Genomic DNA, 22,748 nt, shown 5'->3' on the forward strand with positions numbered 1-22,748 from the left:
CTACAACATTGCTAGAAAACAATTTTTAAATGCAGAGCTTCGAAAGTTGCAGATACTCAACTTAAGGAGGGAGATGACTGGGTCAGATGAGCCCATTTGTGGAGGAGGCAGCTGTTTGCTCTGTCACAGAGCAGGTGAATACTACAGCCTCCTGGATGGAGACACCTGATGTCAGGAACTCCTGAGCATGTGATTGGCTGCAACTGCTGGTCAGGAGGCAGACTGTTTATTCCCTCTGTGCATCATCCTTCATGTGCTTTTGTGTGAAATTCTGCTTTTGCTCCACTAGTGCCTGAGAGAATGGATGAATGGCAACTTTTAGGTGGAGGGGCTTCTCTGCAAACCTGAGGCCAAACCAGCCAGGCTCCTTATACATGTAGGACTTGCCAGGGGACAATGTCAGCCTATTGTCCAGGAAGCAGAGATAAAGTGGCAGCTCTTCCTGAAATGTGCACAGGTCCAGGTATTCTCTCAAGTTGATCCAGACATAGAGGCCAGAGCCACATTTGAGAAAAGGGATCTTTAATGCCTTCAACTTGGTAGTAATGGACCTGTAAGCTGCTTGCAACCAACAGCGATTAGTGGCAGATGCACTGTGTCAATCATTCTCTGTCCTGACACAGCTTGTGCTGGTGATGCCAGAGATGCGGTGGAGGAAGCCCAAGGAACTCACAGCAGAGGCCACCTCCTTGTTGTGGGTGTACCAAGCACCCAAACGAAGCCAGAGATCCCCAAACCCTTACTGGTGCCCCAGATCACATGGGCTCTGTTGGGGTCAAGCAAACTTCCCATGGTCAGAATACTGTCAGATGTGATGGATTCATCAAACATAGTCCCCGTGTAAATCTCATCAATAATCACATGTAGGTTGTACCTCTTGGCAAATTCCAGGTATTTCTTCAGTAATTCCTGGGAATAGATGTCTCCCAGAGGATTCTGAAGGTTGATAAGCTCAAGGCTTTTGGCCTTTTCCCCCTTAAGCCTAGCCTCAAGCAGGGCTTCCTCCAACTTGTCCACAGTCAGCTGGAACAGATGGGTGTTTACCTCAGCCATCTCACTGTCCCGGTGGACATGAATCAGCTCAACTTTTGCATGCAGGCGGGGAGTATAGGGGAAGCCAGCATAGAAGGGGGTGGAGGTTGGAAAGGCCTCACCTGGATCACATAAAATCATGGGCAATGCTGAGTACTCAGAGCAGCAGCCATTTAGAAAAACCACATTTTCTGCATCAAGCTGGGCAGGTGCTTTGTCATAGTAGGTCAGGGACTGGGCCACTTCTTCCAGCAGGAATACTTGTCCTCTCCAGTCAGAATATTCCAGAAGGACAGCATCAATGTAGTTCATGTTACTCCACATCAACCTTTCAGTCCTCAGATCAATGCAGAACCTGTTCTCACCGATACCAAGGCTAATGAGCCCAAGATCTTCTTGTCCTCGTGGTATCAGTCCCTCGGTAGGTTATGAAGGCCTGGAGGCTAGAGTGGTATAAGGCAGAGATGTCAATCCCATGATTGGACAGGTCATGACTAAGAATGCAGCTTCTGAATCACTCATTTGGTGCCTTAGCTGGTCAGGTTGCATGGAAGTTTGGGCCTGCTGCCCACCTCCAACGTCACCCCTAGAGTCCAGGGAAGGGCAAGGCATTTGGAGCTTCAGGCTACTTGTGGAGGCTCTGGTTTCTGAGGCCCTGGCCCTTCATCTGGCCACAGGGCTTATGGAGGGTTCTGTTGGTGACTCACATGTCACCAGAGTTTGGTCTAAAGTCCTTATGCCCAATGAAATCATCCTTGATGATCAGGACTCAGAAACTCCTCACTGCACTTCTCTTCTCACTAATCTTCCTTCTTACACAATTATTAATAACCCCCATACAACTCTCAAAAGAGTCCCAGGTTGGACAATAAATTAAATAGTCATCCTAATTATCAGCATATGTCTTCTGATCTTATACAGTGTGAAATCTGGTTAAGTAAAATTTTCTCAGTCTCCCTAGATTTTCTGTCCTGTTCTTAACCTTTGTAGACAAATACCCCAGGAAGTGGCCCATCCCTCCATCAAGCCATTCGTAAAATCTCTGAGTCATAGAAATTTATGTCTGATGGGACCCATCAAATACATAAACAAAAAACATCTTGTCACATTAAAGGATTTGACTTACTTTTTAAAAACTAAAGTCTAATAATGTACACAAACATTAATTGTTTTCATTTGTCAATATTTCTTACATTGTACCTTATACTTTGCATCAACGGAAAATCTGTCACTTCTGAAACCTGTGAAATACTATCTATCTCCTGTAACGTTTCTTCCTTACATTTATCTCCTTCTTCCTGACATTACTTTCACTCTTCTCTTGTAGGTCCCCTTTTGCACTTTCACCCCATTGTGAATCTGTCCTGTTTCTTTTCTGCACTAGCCTCCAGCTCATCCATTTTATGAAGACTAGTTGGAGACTTTTGGACAAGGTATGTCTGGTGATGAACAGAGGTAAGATTATTTATATGCACCTTTTTTAAGGAACCTGAACATGGTCCACTTCATTACTAATGTGCATTTTATCACTGGAAACCCTGACTCTTTTCATTATTCCCCCCCACCAAAGCCATTTCTTGACAATATGGATTTTATTAGTTTTGTTTAAGAGTATGTGCTAGGTTTTTTGGTTTGTTTTTATTTCATTGAGATTCATTTATGTATACTCCTAATTACAGAGGCCATTTATTTAGATTTTAGTTAGTTCTCAATTTTGATCTTCTTTCAGAAAGTCTTTGAGGTTTAGTTCTATTTCATCCTCTCCCTTGCTATAACTGCTATTTCATAGAAAAATTAGATTTCTTTTTAGTAAGTTAGTTATTCATAGTTCTATAATTGTTTCTCATATGTGATTTCTCTCTCCATCGCTTTATCCAAAGCTTACTTGGGGTTGGGTGTGGGAATCATGTCTTCATACACTTTTTAGATTTCTTACAGAACTCAAGTTCTTGTCAAGTACATGAAAAAATTGCACTGATCAGCTTGACAGGTTCTTGACCAAAGATGTCAATACTGTGACTGACTGTCTACCATTCCTGGATACAGGACATGTCTTAGTTGGGGCTCATTGATTGCAAGCATCAGAAACCACTTCTAATTTACTTAAGAAAAAATGAAAATGTTTCTGGAATCTGTTAAAAGTTTATGCGGGGTTGCCCAGAAAAACTGAAGAAACAATGAGAAACCTAGTGTTAGAAACATCAGAACCCAGGCATCCCTAGGGTTCTATGTAACTGTCATCAATGGGCAAATTCTATGGTCTTTGTATTGTTTGGCTCAAGATTCATTCTCCAGAACTGAGCTTAGGTTTTATGCTGTTTTTGAATTAGGAAGGGTGGGCTTTGGATTGGTGTTACCTTCATGACTGGATTAAGACTTTAACAAGCCCTGCCTCTAAAGCCTTCTTCTCTCTATGGCTACTTCAGACTACACGTTCGTAAAGGTAGAGCAATAGCGTGGCCAGCCCATTGAGTGCCTTTTATTTATTTCCACTGTTGTGTCTTGTACATTTCTTACCCAAGCAAACATGCATGTTCTCACTACTGCTCCACCACTCATTCATTTTTAGATTATCCCATGGCTTTTCTTTAATTAGAGGTTTTATTGTAAGCCTTTATATCTCTGTGGCATCTACTGGATTTCTATTCAGGTTAAGGGAATGAATGACAATATAAAGCTGCTAGCTCTAATAGAATGCTATTAACACAGAAAAAAAATGATTGTACAGGATTTAAAAACTTGAAGTTATAACATTTTTGTATCCCCTTTACATGCATGTGTTCAAAGTAATATGCTATCCTGCTGTTCTTCCCAACTAAAAATTTTAATTAAGTTTCTCAAAATGCATGAAGCTGGTCCAAAAAGAAAAAAAAAGAAAGTGAAGAAAGAAGGAAGGAAGGAAGGAATGAAATGTTCTCCCATGCTTTCTGTATTTCCTCTTCTCAGGTAAGATCAATTTCCTCAGTCCTAAGAATTAGAAGTTTTCACAAAGTGTTAGGAAATAGAATATATATAGCCAAGGTAGCTTCATGGAGAACATTAAAGAGAAAAGATGATGGACTGAATTCATTATGTCCTGTACATTAACATTGTTGCTTTATCTTTGGACAGTCAAGTGCTAGATATAAAAATAGCTCTTATTTACTTATGTCATCATATTGTGATACATGTCATTAATATTGCTTAATTATATTTAACAATATTTTATTGCAGAACTTTCAATTTACCATAAATAACTAAAATAATGTCTGCATTTTAAGGCACAATCGAATTATATCATAGCATTGATGCCTTTCTTTTTTTTTTCTGGGGTTTATCTAATTTTTTTAAAAGAACGCCTACAGGAAAAATGCTCATACTTTTATTTGTAGTGCTATTATAACATTTTGAAGTACATTCATTTCTATTACTCAATTTACGCCCTGGCTGGTTTGGCTCAGTGGATTGAGCGTCGGCCTGCGAGCTAAGTGTCGCTGGTTCGATCTTCCAGTCAGGGTACATCAGAGAAGGAAAACTCTGACTCCAAAAAACCTCCGCTGCCTTGCGGCATACCTCTTCAGGAGAAAGGCTAAGGGAGTAAACCCCGACAGAAAATCCGGAGCCGGAGTCCCTAAGGCGGTTTGACGTTGCATTCAACACCGGCAACTCCTGCGGCGCACCTGAAGCCAAGCTGTATTGACTCGTCTTTCCCTTGGACCCTTCAGCTGCGAAGAGAGGGGGGGTCTGCTGCATGGGCAACAGCAGACCCTCCATATCACCCTGCCCAGGCTCTGTAGCTTCAGCTTCACTGGAGAGGACACTCCAGCATCATCGCAAGATGTCGATTCAACACCGGAGGAGACAGATACCGTGTCACTCCCGAGTCGGACTGCACAGCCATTCTCGGCGGTGCAGATAGACTCTTAAGAAGCTACACCATCGTCTCTCGAGACGGACGGCTGCTGACGACGACGATTACTCAATTTAGGGATCATAATTGTGATATGAGAATGACAGGAGATTTAGAATGGGGCTTTGAGTTCACATGATACCAGTCACCCCAGAGATGGAAGTCAGTCATGTGAGCAATCATTCAGTCACACTATTGATGGAGCACCTGTAAAATCTTTGAGCACTGAGGCTTGGTGAGCTCCCCTTGCTGGCAACACTCTGTGCGTATTGTTACGCAGTGGTGGGAAAGTAACACATCCTCGGGAAGACCGGGATGGGAGCTTCATGATTGGTACTTTTCTGTTTCTGCCCTGTGTGCTTCCTCCCTTTGGCTGAGTTTCATCTGTTTCCTTTCCCTGTAATAAACTATAACCAAATAGAACAGCTTTCAGTGAGTTCTTTGACTCCTTCTAGAAAATTATCAAACCTGACAGGGGTTTTGAAATATCCACAAACTTGAAATTAGTATTAAAAGTGAGGGCAGTCTTGGGGACTGTGCCCTCTAACATTGCAATTGCCGAAACTCCCAAGAAATGGCCAAATCCTCACAATCAGATACTGATCCATTGGATTTTGAAGCAATATAATATTGAAATCCTGAAGTTATTTCCTTATGCTGTCCTATCCTATAAGTTATTTTGTAAAAGAAACTAATTATAGGTTCCATTTTTGTATATTTATGCCAGACTTTGCCCCCAAGTTTATTAAGATAAATGTATTTGTTTCAAGAAACCAGTTAATGGGGAATATAACACTTAAATATTTTATTTTCTCTTTTAAACACTGTTCAATTAGAAATTTTTTAAAAAATAACTAAAGCAAATGGGAGGGGAGGAGACAGGAGGGGAGAGCAGGGGATAGAATCAAGAAAGTAAATTCCCACATATGGTAAAAGTTCAAATAGTACACAAAAATTTATCTGTGGAAAAGTACATCTCCTGCCTTCCTCCTCCTTTAAGTTTCTTAAAACAAGAATTGCTCTTCCCCCCCTTTTAGTTCTTACATTTATATCTTTATTAATGTTAAAGGATCCCTTTTACAGTGATTGATTGAGGTCCTCAAGGTTCTACCGTTTGTGTGTGAAATTTCAAGCCACGTAGTCCATCACAATTCTGTGTTCTTTGTGACTCCTTATCAGTAATTAGCAGGCCCCATTTCATTTTGTTTCTAATCTGTATTTACACTGTTTCTTGGCTATCCTTTCATGCCTGCCAGCAACCATTTCTTTAGCCCTTTTGATTTGGTGCCTCTTTTAAAGATATTTGCCCCTTCCTTCCCTTATCAGTTCAACTACTGGTTGCTTATTGAGTGTCTATCATGTGTGAGACATTACTTAATATTTTGAGAGTCACATTATGGGAAAATCTAAGTCTTAGGTAATGAGTCTATTGTGCTTTACATTCTCATGTTGGATTTGACAAGTGTGTGCACATGCATGCATGCAAGTGTCTGTACTTCCAGCCTTCAGCCTTCAAGAGAAAACTGCAGGAAATCATCTCAGCAAATATATTGTCATGTTTCAGATACAGACAACTAAGCCAATGAAATTATGGCTAGTTTAAGGCAAAGCAGGAGCCACCAGGCTGTAGGTCTCTGAACCTCAGTTTACTGTTTTGTAATTGCATTTCCTTTTCTTTCTATATGCTATTACTTCAGGACAATTGCAGCCTCAAGACTTGCAAACTGGAGACATGCAGAACACTTCCATCAAATTATAAAGTACATTTCCTCTGTAATTTCTAATACAAAATTATCTGTTCAAGAAACAGGTAACTGAATATTTAGATTGTTGAGCAGCTCACTTAGGAATCACGACACTCCTTTTTAATGTGGTTGATAATCCATCTCCAGCCTGCTCTAAGCAAGTAACTAGTTGACAGCGATGAATACTTACCCTAAAACAGGTGGGGAAGAGTCATACCTGAACTTGTTTAAATCTGGTTAGGTAACACTGCAGTTTGATTCCCAGTGACAGTGAAATATATGGCTTCTGAAGAAGATACAGTGGACAATCAAGTGTTGTTGTAACAGTGTTACTTGAGGCATATTTTTCCCATGTTCTCCTCCACTTTGTTTTTAACTGGTAAGTTCAAACTGAAGAAGGTGTATAACTTGTTTTGCATTTTGGACATGCCAATTCTCTCCAGATCCTGTTTCTTCTCAAGCATTTCTAGGGAGGGCTTTGTAATGGCAGAGGGAAGTAGACTCTCCTCCCAGGCTTCTTCAGTGGGTGGGATAGAGCAGCCTCCCATAAGCCAAAGTGCTTTGAAGTAATAGCCTTTTGTTTGTGTTAATGTAAAAATTACGTTTTCTATCTTTGATTGTTCAGTAAAATCACATTAAACTGGTTATTACAGAGGTATTTGCCATACTTATTTCTGACATATGCTAGTCTACCCTTAACTCAAGTGAATGCATACCCCAGGTTCAGAAACACAGAGATAGAATATGGTGATGGGTTTTTAGCTTTAGATATTTTTAGAGGTTTTGAGTATTAATATAGAGTCAGAAAAAAGAGGCCTACTAAGCAACATTTCCCACATATATTTTACCAAACAACTTTTTTCCCACAGCTCACTCACTGGCATCTTTTGAAATGAATGTTCCAGGAAACACAGTTTAGGCAAGATTTGTCCAATTCATTGTTACCGCTCCATTTTCTTATGTAAATACATTTAAAAAAAATAACTTCTTAATTTAAAAATTAAATACTGTGAATATTAATTCTACTTCAGTATGAGAAAAAAATCTGTTTTGTTAGTTCTTGCTATTTAGATAAAGGTTTTAATAAGCTCTTTTCAATATTTGAAAATAATGTCATTGGGTCGCTAGAAGAACTTGAGAACTTGTCACCTAGATTCTGACACCTATCAGCTCTGGGATTTCAACCTTTCCAGCCAGATAATCTCTCTTTGCCTCAATTACTTGTTTAAAATTTAAGAAAAAGAAAAATGGTAACACCTGTCCTACCTACTTCACAGTATTTTGAATATTAAGTAGATAGTTAACTTTGCTCTGCAAACTAGAAAGTATAATAAAAATATAAGGTATTGTCAATATTATTACCACTACCATATGACTGATCTTATTCCCATTTAATCTTTTGTAAATGTTGAATAGAGTTAATGGAGACTAATGAACATTGCTGAAGACCATTTGAAGTAAGGAATGATTGATTATTTGAATCAAATGTGAGTTTCTCTTAGTAGTTTCTTCCATCATCTTTTCAAAAGATTCCTCTCTGTGTATTTATATGCATTAGATAGCTTTAATTTGTTTTTTCTTATTTGCTGACAGCTATCACAGCTACAATTTACATGGGGAGCTTTCTCTGTTTTTTAATTTGGCTTTAAGTGAGATGGCAAAAGTGTTTTAGTTTAATGTATTTTTCCTTCGAGTTACCTCTAAGTGGAATTTATGAGCAATTTTAGATTTATTCAGTTTAATGTCATTTTAAAAGATTATCTTTAGACATTTTGATGGCTTTAGCATAAATCTAGCTAAAAATTTCATCTTTGTTGTGAAAAGGAAAGCTCTTAAATGTTTTTAAACATAGTCCACCTTTCAGAGACCCTCTGTTTAGAGACAAGTTTGTCTCCTTAGTCTATTGAACAGCAGTAATTCATGGCATTTCTTCAGCATTGTGTATTTTCAAAGCAATTTGCAATCATCAGTTCATTTAACCACCCAGTAATCCCATCACTGAGACGCAAATGTAACCTGACCACCACCTGAGCTGGTACTAGCTCCCAAATTACCTCTGTGCCCACATCGTTGAGCCTTGCTTTGATTAAAAATCACCCTTGGAACAAATGAAAGGCTAAATATAAGCTACTGCATTCAACTTCTTTGTCTCTTATTTGCTCACAAGTGGAATAATCTATTGATATTTCGGTGCAAGCTGTGTCCCCGATGCTCCTTAGAGATGGTTTGTCTATATAAATATGAGGACAATCTGTTGTGATAAGATCCTTTTAGAAAACTTTTTGTACTCACCCTTTAAGGTCCAACTCAGATGTTTTATGTTCCATAAAACTTCTCCTTCTGTCTTGCTTTTATTTAATTAATTTCTCCCTCCTGTGTTCTCACAGAATTGTGTACATTCTTCTGTTACAGCTCTTGCTACAATCTTGGTGCAGCACTAAGTCTACCCTGGGAGCATTTGTATGGCCTGCACCCATATCTCATTTATTCTCCCATTCCCATTCCACAGGACAGTGTCTGGAACTTGTAGAAACCCCAGCATCTTTGAGTCCTGCTTTAGAACACAGCTTCTCCAGGTGACTTTCACTGAGCCATGTACACTCTGCTCTAGTTTATGTGAAGAGTAGAAAGGGGGCATCCAAATCAGATGGTCTCAGGGCAGTCTCCCTGGAGGCATTAATGCTTTGGCTAATTTTTCAGATTGATGACATTTAGGTGAAAAGAATAAGAGACTGTCAAGAGCTGAGTGAACGGGGTATATATAAAAGCTCCAAGGAAGAAAGAGCATAATGCCCTGGACTATAAATAATTTTAGTAATAGTGGCCATCACATGTCAGCATCTTCTTCTTCATCACTGCCATTGTCATCTTACAGTTAACATTTATTGAACACTTTCTAGGTACCTGAAACTGCCCTATGTGTCTCACAGACTTGACCTCACATAATAACCATAATAGATACACAAGGCAGGAATTACATTATCATCCTTTCTCATATGAAAGAAGTTAGATTCAGAGAGACTATGAAACTCTTTGAATCCCTGTAGCTAGTAAGCAATGTGGCTTGGATTTGAACCTTATATCAGGTGGATGACATTTTGTGTGTTGCATTGTGCCACTTAGATGGCATTTCATGCCTGCTTGCTTCTTGGAATACCTGCTGATTGTATGGCTTCTCTTTTCTTTTTTGTCTATGAACTGCAAGTGGTGAACCATCCAGAGGCTACATTCAGTTCTGTGATTCTGTTCAGAATCCACACACCCTCTAAAAGGCCTCCTATAGAAGGAATTGCCATTAACTGCAAATGGAGCTCTGATCACAGGAAGAATGAGGACAGGAGCAGAGACCATTATTCCCTATTCTAAGATGTCTAAAGCAGAACATAACCACTTTTATGTTTTCATTCCTTGCTTTGAGTCCTACACCTTGAAGCCTAACTTTCTTCTCAGGTCCCCCCAACGGTTATTATTCTCAAAATTATAAAAGGGAACGCTATTAGTGCATGCTCGTGCTGCTTAAAGAAGCAAAAACTTTTCAAATCTTGAGTACAATTACTTAAGGGGTGTTTAAAACATGGCAGACTGAGCTCTATTGCTTGAAGTTAAAGATGTGATATGTTCTTACAGTGCTTTTGACTGTGTACTGGCGCTTTGCAGAGTCAGCTGGAACCATTTGAGAATTGCCTGACACAATGCAGAGTCACTTGCAATTTATGCCCATCAAAGAAATCAATGAAATTTGCAAATGCTTTGTGGCTCTCTGAAGACTTAGATGTTACTTAAAAATTTCAGCAAAGAGCGGTGTACTGTATTGAATGGGTCCATTCCACCTTCTTCCATCCCAAACATACTACATCGTAAAATTAATTCAAGGGCATTTAATGAATATGAAAAGGATATAAAAGTTATGTAATATAGGTGTGTGCATTTCTATGTTATTTTTTGGTGTAGAACATGTATTCGGTGATATAGAAAATGTGGTGATTATCTTTTCTTTTACTTTCCTTTTTTTTCATTTGTATTTTAATTCCCATCAGTTGCTTACATGTCCTTGAGTAAACCTTCATCTTTTGGCAGTTGAGCATACTTAGTTATAAATTAATCATACATGATCCATCTTATGTATCATTTGTTAAAAATTTACCATTAAAACTTACATGTTTCTGTGCTTTTGCCCTATAAACATTTTCCTTAGGTTGTGAAAGTCTGGATTAGCAGACATGGATAATGATAAGGCATGAACTTTCAGAAGCATTGAAACTCATGAGGTCTTAACAAGTGATTTCACTGTTGGTCCTACAAGATTTTGTAATATATTATTTAATAAATGGTATTAAACTAAAAACAGAATAGGAGGGAAATAGTATAGAGCACTGAATTTATACTCTTGTCACATTAATGAAAAGAAAACTTAATTGGCATAATATGTGCCATTAAATATAGGCTTTGGCATTAACCTGGACATTCTCGATGTGATTAGGTTAACAAAGATTACCTTAAATAAGACAAAAAACATGCCCTGGCTGCTGTGGCTCAGTGGATTGAGCATCAGCCTGCGAGCCAAGTGTCGCTGGTTCAATTCCCAGTCAGGGCACATTACTAGGTTGCATGTCAGGTCCCCAGTTGGGGGCATGAGTGAGAGGCAACCACACAGAAAAAAAAAAAAAAAGAAAGAAAAAGAAAAAAAACATGATGGTGCTTCAAAAATAAGCAAAAGCTATATATAAAACTGTGGAAATATTAACACAATTTATAAAAGGTAATAAAACAAATGAGCATTGTTTAGACAGTGACAAGTACAGGGTGAGTCATTGAAGTTTCTTAATTGAGTTGTGAAAATAATAACTTTAAAAGAAAATTTAATAGAATCATTGGATTCATAAATAATTTAACAAAGGTAAAATGATAAATTACAAAGTAGAAATCATGTGAGATATATTTGTCATAATTATTAGGTTTCTGAAAAAAATCCAAGTAGCCAAATTAGAGTTTGAGTTGAGATCTAATGAAAAAAAGAAAGAAAGGAAGAATTAGGGACTAGAGGCTAGGAGTCATCCACTGAATGCTCTCAAATAAATATTCTATGAACATTAAAAAAAAAGCAATTAAGGGGACTTCTAGTCAAGATGAAGGTGTAGGTAGACACGTTTTGCCTCTCCATGAACCACAGAAAGAATTACCACTAGACCTCAAAATAAAAAATACCCAGAACCATCAGAAAATCGAGCCGTATGGAAGTCCAACAACCAAGGATTTCAAAAAGCCACATTCATCCAGATGGGTAGGAGGGTCAGAGAGGTGCAGAGATGTGGTGTGGCGCAGAGAGGTGGTGGTGGCAGTGGATAGAACCTCCCCACTTTTACATATAGTAGGGAAAAGTCAGAAGAGATACCTTGGAAATGAGTGATCCCAGCCCCGGACCAGACTGCACAGCCCAGGGTTCTAGTGCCAGGAAGATGAATCCCCATAACTTTTGGCTGTAAAAACCAGTGAGGGTTGCAGTTGCAGAAGAAACAACCGGGTTCTCAGGGGACTCCATTTAAAGGGCCCACATAGACTTAGAACATACACAAACCCACCCACTCTGGGCATCAGCACCAGGGTAACAGCTAGAAGGGTGCCAGTTGCATATGGGAAGTGGGTGAAGTGACTGGAAATGGGGTGAGTACTGGAAAAATTTTAGAACCCAGACAGCGGCATTGCTCCTCTCCGAGCCCTCACCCCCCTACACAGAACCACAAAGGGGTGGAGTGGATTGCCCTGACCTGGCAATTACATAAGGCTCCACCCTACACAATTTATAGGTTCCTTTCCTACCATAGGCCACACTACTAACGCAGGGAGTCAAAGCAGATCTACCTAATACACAGAAACAAATACAGGGAGGCTGCCAAATTGAGAAGACAAAGAAATATGGCCCAAATGAAAGAATAAAACAAAACTCCAGAAAAAGAACTAAATGAAATGGAGATGACCAGCCTATCAGATGCAGACTTCAAAACACTGGCGATCATGATGCTCAAAGAACTCATTGAGTACAGCAACAACATAAAGGAAGAAATAAAGGTTAAACTAAGTGAAATATAGAAAAATCTGCAGAGAACCAACAATGGAGGGGAGGAAGCCAGGATTCAAATAAACAGTTTGGAACATAAGAAAGAAATAAACATTCAACCAGAACAGCAAGAAGAAAAGTAATTCAAAAAATGAGGATAGTATAAGGACCCTCTGGGACATCTCCAAATATACCAACAACTAAGTCATAGGATGCTAAAAAGAGAAGAGGAAGACAAAGAAACTGAAAACTTATTTGAAAAAGTAATGAAAGACAACTTCCCTAATTCGGTGAAGAAAATAGACATACAAATCCAGGAAACACAGAGGACCCCAAACAAGTTGGACCCAAAGAGGACCACATGAAGACACACCGTAATTAAAATGCCAAAGGTTAAAAATAAAGAGGTAATCTTAAACACAGCAAGAGAAAGCAGAGAGTTACCTACAAAGGAGTTCCTGTAATACTATTAGTTGATTTTTCAAAAGAAACTTCGCAGGCAAGAAGGGACTGGCAAAAAGTATTCAAAGTGTGAAAAGCAAGGACCTACAACCTAGATTACTCTATCCAGCAAAGCTATTATATTATTTAGAATGGAAGGGAAGATGAAGCATTTCCCAGACAAGGTAAAGCTAAAGGAGTTCATCATCACCAAACCATTATTACATGATATGCTAAGGGACTTATTTAAGAAAAAGAATATAAAAACTATGAACATTAAAATGGCAACAAATACACAACTGTCAACAACTGAATCTAAAAAACTAAGCAAACAACTAGAAAAGGAACAGAGTCATACGGATATCATTCGGAGGGTTATCAGCTGATAGGGGGAAGGGGGAGAATGGGGGGGAAGGTATAGAGACTTAAGCATAATCAGTAGGTACAAAATAGACAGGGGGATGTTAAGAATGGTACAGGAAATGGAAAAGCCAAAGAAGTTATATGCATGAACTGGGGGGGAGGGTATTTCTGGAGGGGAGAGGGTAGCGGGCAAAGGGGGGCAAAGGGGGGAAAATAGCATAATCAATAAAATATATTTAAAAATAAAAAGTAACTAAGGCAGCACACTAAATAGATACAATATTAATATAATTTATAGGCCTTAAAATTAGTCAAAATTTTTCTGCATTTAATAATTTTCATCTACTAATCCTTTTCCCACAGCAAATATTTTCATATCTTCATCCACTGTCTTAAGAAAATGCTTTCGTATGAGGTGTGCTTTGTTTCAGTTATGCAAGTATGTCCCGACTAGCCACCATTCTAACATTTAATGGGTTCTGATTGAATGACTACGTTACTGAGCCTTTGTCCCAGGCCCTATGGGTCTGTATTCACTTGGTTCTTCTTTCCTCCTCTCAATCTTTCCCTCTCTCTCTTTTCACTTCCCTCCCTCTGTCCTTCAAATCCCATGTATCTGTTTCTCTGGTAACTACATATATTTCTAAGACTTCAGATATGTGGGGAAGTCAAGAAACAAAACGTCTTGTATTACCTTTTCTTATTGTTTTAAATGAGGGTTCACAGCTCTCATCCTAATTATCTCCAATTGCAGACTGACCATTTAAGCATATCTGAGCCATTTTTATAATTGTTGACAAAATATTTAAAAGTAAATTCATATATCCAGTACTTGAATTTATATAAATAACTGGTTGCCTACAGATTTAGTATACTACTTATATATTAATAAAAATAAACAAGCCTAATTTACTCTCTGGAGTTCTTAAAAATGACAGTTTCAGAAAATGTTTAATTGCACTAAGCATACTATGCTGTGTATATTTTTAATATTACAGATTAACCTTTTTAAGAAGGAACCAATGATTTAAAAATATTCTTAAAATTTGGTAGCTGATGCCAGAATCTAGAGGTCCACACCTGAAATCTATTCCATCTTCAGTGTTCCCTAATTCTGGTTTTGTTTCTTCCCACTGCCTTCTCTTCTCACACTTCCACTTGCTTCCAGATCATAAAACAGATATGGAGCCTCATGGCCAAGGTATGACCGCCAAGTGCACTGACTTCTCTGAGAACACATTCTTAAAGGGTCTCAGAATTGAGAGGCCCCAGCGTCAGCTAAAATTGTGGCATCGTGTGTTCCAATGGTGTCTAGCTCAGTGCCTCGCTTTTTAGCTTACACCGTAGAGAGATTAAGGAAGTTTAGAGCTTTCTTAAGCTTGTGGAAGAATTGATGTGTGTATGGGAGGCAAAACTTTGCCTCTTCCCATTTTAGATATTCAGCTCTTAAACAAAAGATTAACAAGAGAAAAAGTAGTTTATGAGCATATGCAGCACCCTTCACGCAGGAGACACCTTTAAGAATAACTCAAAATGGTGACTTAAAACTCCAGTTTACACAGCATCTTCAACAAGGAACGAAGATTTGTGGAGAAATGACAAAACAAGGGAAAGCACTTTTAAGCTTCCAAGGATGGCACAGGGTGGGATGTAAAAATATGGGAGGGAGCTATGAAGTCAGTCTGTTTACAGATTCCTCTGGTGCCATCTCTCGACTGGTAAGGCTCTAGTAAAAGGAGAATTTGTCTCCTGCCTTTAGGCAGAACATAGGGTCAGTAAAGAGAGCTTTTCCTGAGTTTGATGCTACTTAATGGCCTTAATATGGGAGGGAGCTATGAAGTCAGTCTGTTTACAGATTCCTCTGGTGCCATCTCTCGACTGGTAAGGCTCTAGTAAAAGGAGAATTTGTCTCCTGCCTTTAGGCAGAACATAGGGTCAGTAAAGAGAGCTTTTCCTGAGTTTGATGCTACTTAATGGCCTTCAGCTCAAAATAATTTTTATATCAATGATGCATATTTTGGTTTCCTTCATGTACATGAGTGGAAACCTCTATTTCAACATATTTTGGATTAATGGACATCTGCTCTATAATAGATTGTTACAGATTAATACTGTAGGAACAGGTGATTTCAGCAGTCATTAAAATTTGGAAAGAAAAGGTGGCCCTTCCCTGAGTATTTTCCACACTTCTTCTTCCTGCTGCTCTTCTCTTTGTTCATATTCAGGATGAGCAATGGCTGAGAGCAGGCCTCTGGATTCTAGTCCCAACAGAACATTAACTAGCTTTGTGGTTCGTACAAAGGCACTTAAACACTTTGAGCTTTTGTTCTTACAAATGTAAAATGACTCCTTCATGACTTTGGAGAGAATTTATAGCTTAAGAGGTCTTTAATTCCATGCATTTCTGGTCTTTAGGTATATGTTACATTGTCCACGAGGCCATGGCTTCTATATCTGACATATCTATAACAGCGCTGGTTATAATTTAGGCATTCAAGAAATCAACTCCATTCAAAGACACAAAAGTATTAAGGAAGGTATTCCTGCCCTAAGTTAAGAATGATCTCTTATTTCTTCCTCTCGGCAATGTACTATTGGTGTGTTGGATAAGGTTAACTATAAAGCTGTTTATGGCGAGGCCAGCCTTCTTTAGACTTCAGGCTGAAAGATTGTCATTTCTAGGCTTTCTGAACCTTGTGGGCTATATGTCTATACAGGTAAAGTATAAAGAAGACTAAAGGAATCATGATGATTTGGTACCATTTCCTACTAGGTAGTGGAGAAAACTTAAACCCCTCCTCCCATCCACCCCCAACACCTTCCAAAAATAACAAATTTAGTTATAACTCAGAAAAGTCTATCTAGGATGATGGATTACTCACCTGAGAATTGCAACACTTTATTTCACTTAACTGGGGACAATTTAAATGAATAATTATTTCCTGGTGAAATGGCAAATGGAACTGGATTTTTCATCAAGACATTTTCACTGATAGTGATCTTTTTCTTTCTTTTTTTTAAACAAGAGATTTTGAACTTTGTTAGTTAAGCCACACCTCCCATAGTTATAATTCGGTCTGTGGGAATATTATTAAAAGTACATTTTCAATAGAGGAAGTCTCCTGAAATGTGTTATTGCTAATCTTCTGAGCCATTAGTGGTATTCATATGATAAAATGTTAATGTTTCTCTTCTAATTTAAGTGCATTTCTGAACATACCTCAAAGCCAAGCCATGCTGGGTTGAAATGAGGAATGTGATTGGATTTGATTTTAATGGAACATAACATTGATGGAATTGAGATTGACCTCATTATGATTCTCAATTCCATACTAGATCTTTGCTTTAGGCATTAAAGAGCATATGGTAATAACTTATTTTTTTCAATGCTTTGCTGTTAAAGATTTAGTGGAAAGATTATCTGGAATACTTTTTATCAAATATCTTATTTAAATAAGAGGAATTCTTTAAAGCATTAGCATTAAAAATTCACAAAACACAGGAAATTAAAGATAGAAAAATCTATTAGGTTATCTTTTCTCTCACAGAAAAAGATTGCTTCAGAGAAAAGAAGTTAAGAAAAGAAAATGAAAATGAAACAATTTTAATATCAACGTTATAAATGAGAGAGGAAAGGAGGATGTATTGGATTAGTTAGAGAAACTAACTGAAGTAAATATTTTATTCTTTAAAAAGTCTTTTACTCCATTTTTATGTAAGTTTACATGTCTGAAACATTTACAATTAAATCATCAGTTCTTTTTGTTCTTAAACCTAAGTGATTTTGAGGTGTTTTTGTTAATAAATAAGCAGCTGAAATTAAAATTTGATTGAACATTCTTCATGCAAATCATATGCTTGTTGCATCTTGTTAATATGCCCTGCCTTTTTTGTTTTTGGATTCCCAACTTAGAGTTCTGTTTAGGCACCCATGTACGATATATTTATTTTGTTATATGATATAATATACCAACAACTTGAAATGACTTGAAGTCTTAAATCTGTATTAGGAAAAAATTATTAGCAAACTTATAAATAGAATTCTCTCTGATTTTACTTTCAAGAACTAATGAGCTTTCATCTTACTGGCAAAAGACAGATTAGCAAAAGAGTTTATTAACAGAAGCATCATGCAAACACACAGAACTCAGTGATGAGTAATTCAAAGGGGTTGTTAGAATTTGGGCTTATGCAGCATCTTAAGAAGAGTAAATCTGTAGACAAGTGACAACATAAATGTAAAAGTCTTTGAGTTTCTAGGGGCGGCAAATTGTGGAAGGTAAATATATGGTGAATCTAATGTGGGTAAGAACCAATTAGAAAGGTTTGTTGGCATAGACTCTTTCTTGGTGCCATTTTGTCTCTGACAGAAAGGTTGTTATACCCCTCCCAATACAGGAAGATTGGAGGGGCAAAGGGGGGGATGGCATACTTCACAAGAGGAATTTATGTGTTTACATTCTGCTCTGAGGCAGATGTGGAGGGGACAGGGTGTAGTGGTGGCTGGCAGATACCTCCTCTTGTGCTTGCTTTTTCTAAATTGCATTCAGCTCAAAATAATTCTAATGCCAGCGTAGTACATTGTGAGGTTGCATACTCTGAACCCCTTAAGGGCTAGGGAACAAAGTTTAGTCAACTTAGATGATCTCTTTTGGGTGACTCAGTACCTTTTAGGATAATGTTCAGACTTTTGCATATTCTCCACCCCGACCCTGCTCCTCTCCAGCTGGGCATGTGTGACTTTTTATTTCTTTGTGGTAGCAGTATAGTTTATTAGTAACAGTGTGGCTGGTCTGGTCTGCTCCTGGCACTGACACCTGTGAGGTAGACTGGTCCCCTGGACATTCGGGTGGAATGTTAGCACTGACAGTTGCAATCTGTAGCCCAGCAAAGTTTTCACCCTTCTTGATTTTCTGTGTTTTGTAGCCTTTTCTTAGTACTTGTTTAGTTTTAAGATCAATCCTACAGGTTCGGGTAGAATTGATGCTAAAGGTCAAGAACCTTAGCCCTGCCCTGGAGAGAGAAAAGATGAGGAAGCAGGATAAAATAGATGACTCTGATATTCTTAAGTAATATTAGCTTTCATACCTGAAAGGTATTAAACTTAGTGTCCTAGTAAACTTACAGGTCCTAGTCAACTATGAGCACGTGAGCAACAAAGTCCTGTAGGATTCATGCAACACGTGTCCCCACGCTCACCTTCCTCCCTCCCTGTGTTCTGCCAGCCAAAATGGCCTCCTTTCTACCCCATCTTGTCAAATGTTTTCTGAAACTGGGCCTTTGCACCTGCTTGTCTCTCACCCTAGAAAGCTCTTTGCTTAAACAGTTCCTTTTCATCCATTATCTCAACATAAATGTCACCTCCTCAGTGGTCTATGCTCTGTATTCACTTCTGTATCTCTAGTGTAAAGAATACTGCCTGATATGTGTCATAATATATATTAATTGAATGAAAGTTGAATGAAAAACATTATTATTTAGTCTTCATGATAACTTAATGAAGTGTACATTGTTATCCCCAGTTCACAGTGGGGAAACTGACTTGTCTAATTTATCATAGCATTGTGATTTAGAAATGGAATTCTAATTCAGGTTTATATGAATGCAAAGCCCATCTTAGGACACTAAGCCACACTGTCAGCTTCTGTAGTACAAATCTGTCACTTATTTCTGCTAGCTTCATACATATACTAACAGAATAATGTATTATTTTTATTTATGTGTTACCAGTATAATCATATTATGCATATAATTTGATAATTCGAAGTCAATTCTCCTCCCTGCATCTTACATGATAGCAGAAGCACCTCTGCATATTTACTTTCCTGAAAGCCTCATAAAAGGAGTTGTTTAATTATATTCTATGCTAACAGTAAAGCTGAAAATGTCATATCCACTCAGGTAAGAAAATCATTATCATAAATAATTCAAAGAGATGGAAACATTTTTAGGCAGTGACAACTTTCTGCAACTCTCAAAAATGTGAAGTTTCTTATGATATTTGGCATTTATGCTCAGCTCCAATTGGAAAGTGATATTATGGTGTAATATTCCATTTCATCAAATGGAAAGTTCAAGTAGACGAATTTGGGGAATATATCTTAAAGAACAACCAATGACTTTATTGATAAATTAACACGAGTGTGTACAATATTTGGACAGAGTTCCAGGTTCTCTTCATGTTCGTGATTGTCCACACTGCTTCTCACTCTCTAGGTCCCTGACACATATATACAACAGATGCTAGCTAAGTCCATCAAAAATATTTAGTCACTCTCCTTATAATAAGGGATATTTTTGTGCCTCTACATGATATAGTTACTTTGGCATACTTCTAGCTGAATACCTCTTATTTTATGGATGAGAGAAGGAAAAACATAAGACTTCTTTTCCATCAAATTTTCAACCTATACGTGTTTTGCTTCAACAGCTTGCGCTATGGCAGGTAGAAAACTGGATTGGTTGCTGTGATGCATGTTTCTGTAGATCGATTCACAAAGGACAGAACAGAGTGCATTCTTAAGGAGTAGGAATTAGAAAATGAATCCAAATCAGCAAAACTAAAGCCTGAAGCAAATTAATCATGACAAAACCTATATAAGATCTGGAGAACAAATTGTTGCACCTTGAACTTTCAATAAACAAATTCATTTTGGATTTTACTGGGGTGGAAGATTTCGATTCACACTGATTCTAGATGTAAAACAAAGTCAAACATAAGGAGAGACTGATTTTGTGGGAAATTAATAGTAATAACTTAATAATTCATTATATATAATATTACAGGTTCTTTTTAAAAGATTTTATTTATTTTTAGAGAGAGGAGAAGGGAGGGAGATAGAGAGGGAGAGAAACATCAATGTGTGGTTGTCTCTCATGTGCCCCCAACTGGGGACCTGTCCTGAAACCCAAGCATGTGCCCTGACTCAAACCAGTGACCCTTTGGTTCATAGGCCAGCCCTCAATCTACTGAGCCACACCAGCCAGAGCAATTACAGTTTAAAGAGAACTTTTACTAAAATATTATTATATCGCGAAAGTGAAGACTTATTTTTCCTAGAAAAATCTTTGCTGTTTCTTATTTAAATAAATATGATTCTACTAATATGAAATCTATGTTTGGTAAGATTATAATAGTTTGGATTTATTTCTTGACACAGAAACTTTGACAGTTTTTAATGCAAAACTGTTATGTTAATGAAGAAGAGCAATTCTATCTATTAAAAACAACCAATTCTTGCATTTTCTATCATCTATTTCAGTTCGTTAGAATGTTTTTCATTAGTAGAACTGCCTATATTACATCTTAATGAAAAACCAACTGCTAAATTATTAGTGGTCTTCTTTAGGACTCAGAAATTTGTCCTTGTGACTTCTTGTTTCTTCTTCTCAAAAGTAGTAACAGATTGTTGTAACTGGAGAGTCTCTCTCTCTCTCTTTTTAAAATATACTTTATCGATTATGCTGTTACAGTTGTCCCAATTTTATTTCCCTTTGTTCCCCTCCGCCCAGTGACCCTCCCAGTTGCTCCCCCCCATATTAGTTCATGCCTATTGGTTGTGCATATAGTTCTTCTCAACATCTTTCTATCTACTCCACTCCCTCCTACTATGCTTCTTAATTCCTGCACCATCTCCCTCCCTTTCCCTCTTCTCCCTCCCTGCTGACCTCCCCCCAAAATATTCCCTATACCTATAATTCTTTTCCTACTCTCGTTGCCTACTTAGTTTTCCTTTGTTTTGATTCCCTAGCTTCTGTTGTTGGTTGTTGTGATACAGTTTTCATTTTAATGTTCATAGTTTTGATCCTCTTTCTCCTAAACAAGTCCCTTTAACATTTTATATAACAGTGGTTTGGATCTGATGAACTCCTTCAGTTTTACTTTGTCCTGGAAGCACTTTCTCTGCTCTTCTATTCTGAATGACAGCTTTGCTGGATAGAGTAATCGTAGGTTTTTGCTTTTCACTACTTTGAATATTTCTTGCCAGTCCCTTCTTGCCTGCAGAGTTTCTTTTGAGAAATCAGCTGATAGTCTTATTGGGACCCCTTTGTACATAATCCTCTTCTCTCTTGCTGCTTTTAAGACTCTCTCTTTATCCTTATTTTGACATTTTGATGATAATGTGTCGGTGTGGTTCTCCCTGGGTCCAGTTTTTTTGGAACTGTCTGTGTTTCCTGGACCTGTAAGTCTATTTCCTTCCCCAAGTTAGAAAAGTTCTGCTTCATTATTTTTTCACATTATTTTTCAATTTCTAGTTCTTCTTCACCTTCTGGCAACCCTATGATTCAGATGTTAACCCGCTTATAGCTGTCCCATAGGTTTCTGAGCCTCTCCTCATTTCCCTCACTTTTTGTTTCCTCTTTCTGCACTGCTTGACTTTTTTCCTTCCCTATGTTCTGATTTATTGATTTGATCCCTGGTTTTCTTTCCCTCACCACTAGTTTCATATGTGTTTTCATTCATTTCAGCGGGACTAGCCTTCATTCCTTCCCTGTCTTGTTTAAGATCTGCTGTTAGGTCTGTAAGCATTCATATAACCAAAGCTCTGAACTGTGCCTCAGAAAGATTTCCTATCTGCTGAGCCGTTAGATTAGATATTTGTTGTCTGGTCAGCTGAGTCACCAGGATCTCTATTGTGATCTGTGCCATCCTGACAGTTTTGTGTTTACCTTTGCTTCCTGGGCGGGGCTGTCACACCTCCTACACTATAGGAGGTGGAGCCCTGTGCGCTCATCACTACCGGGCAACCCTTCTCACCACTGTGTGGCGCTTTGTGTGGGGGAAGGGATCCAATATGGATTCTTTCCATTCACTTTCTGCTGAGAGACCGGGAGCCTCCTCCTTCACCCCTATGTCCTCCAGCCCTCACAGTCCAAGGCAATGGGGGTCTGCCTTCCCTGGTATTGGAATCACAAGCTGATGGGTTTCATCTGCAGCTGGGGGTGCTCCCCAGGCGCTTCTCGCCGCCCCTTAAATACAGGTGTCTGTGCTTCCTGCTGTCCCACCACCGTTGCCACAGCTGCTGCCACCAGCACAGTTTGACCTCTCCACCCCAGGTTTGCCCCTCCTATCTGTCCGGACGAGCACCACTTCTTTATAACTTTATACGTTGGGCTTCATGTAGCTTTATTTTCTGGAATTTCTGGTTATTTCTGGTTTCGCGGTAGTTGTATTCCTTCTTAGTTGTGGAGGGAGATGGAGTGTGTCAGTCTAGGCCTCCAT

The 22,748-nt window shown here is 38.4% G+C and overlaps 2 pseudogenes; one reads left to right on the forward strand and one right to left on the reverse strand.

Moving 5' to 3' along the window:
• LOC150020843 (uncharacterized) overlaps positions 1 to 22,748 on the forward strand; it is a 557,669-nt pseudogene that overhangs the window by 241,820 nt on the left and 293,101 nt on the right.
• On the reverse strand, positions 227 to 10,017 carry LOC150020844 (putative inactive 1-aminocyclopropane-1-carboxylate synthase-like protein 2 pseudogene; annotated as a pseudogene).

Source organism: Furipterus horrens, unplaced genomic scaffold, assembly GCF_987537825.1.
Source record: "Furipterus horrens unplaced genomic scaffold, mFurHor1.1.pri manual_scaffold_1, whole genome shotgun sequence".
Classification (NCBI taxonomy): domain Eukaryota; kingdom Metazoa; phylum Chordata; class Mammalia; order Chiroptera; family Furipteridae; genus Furipterus; species Furipterus horrens.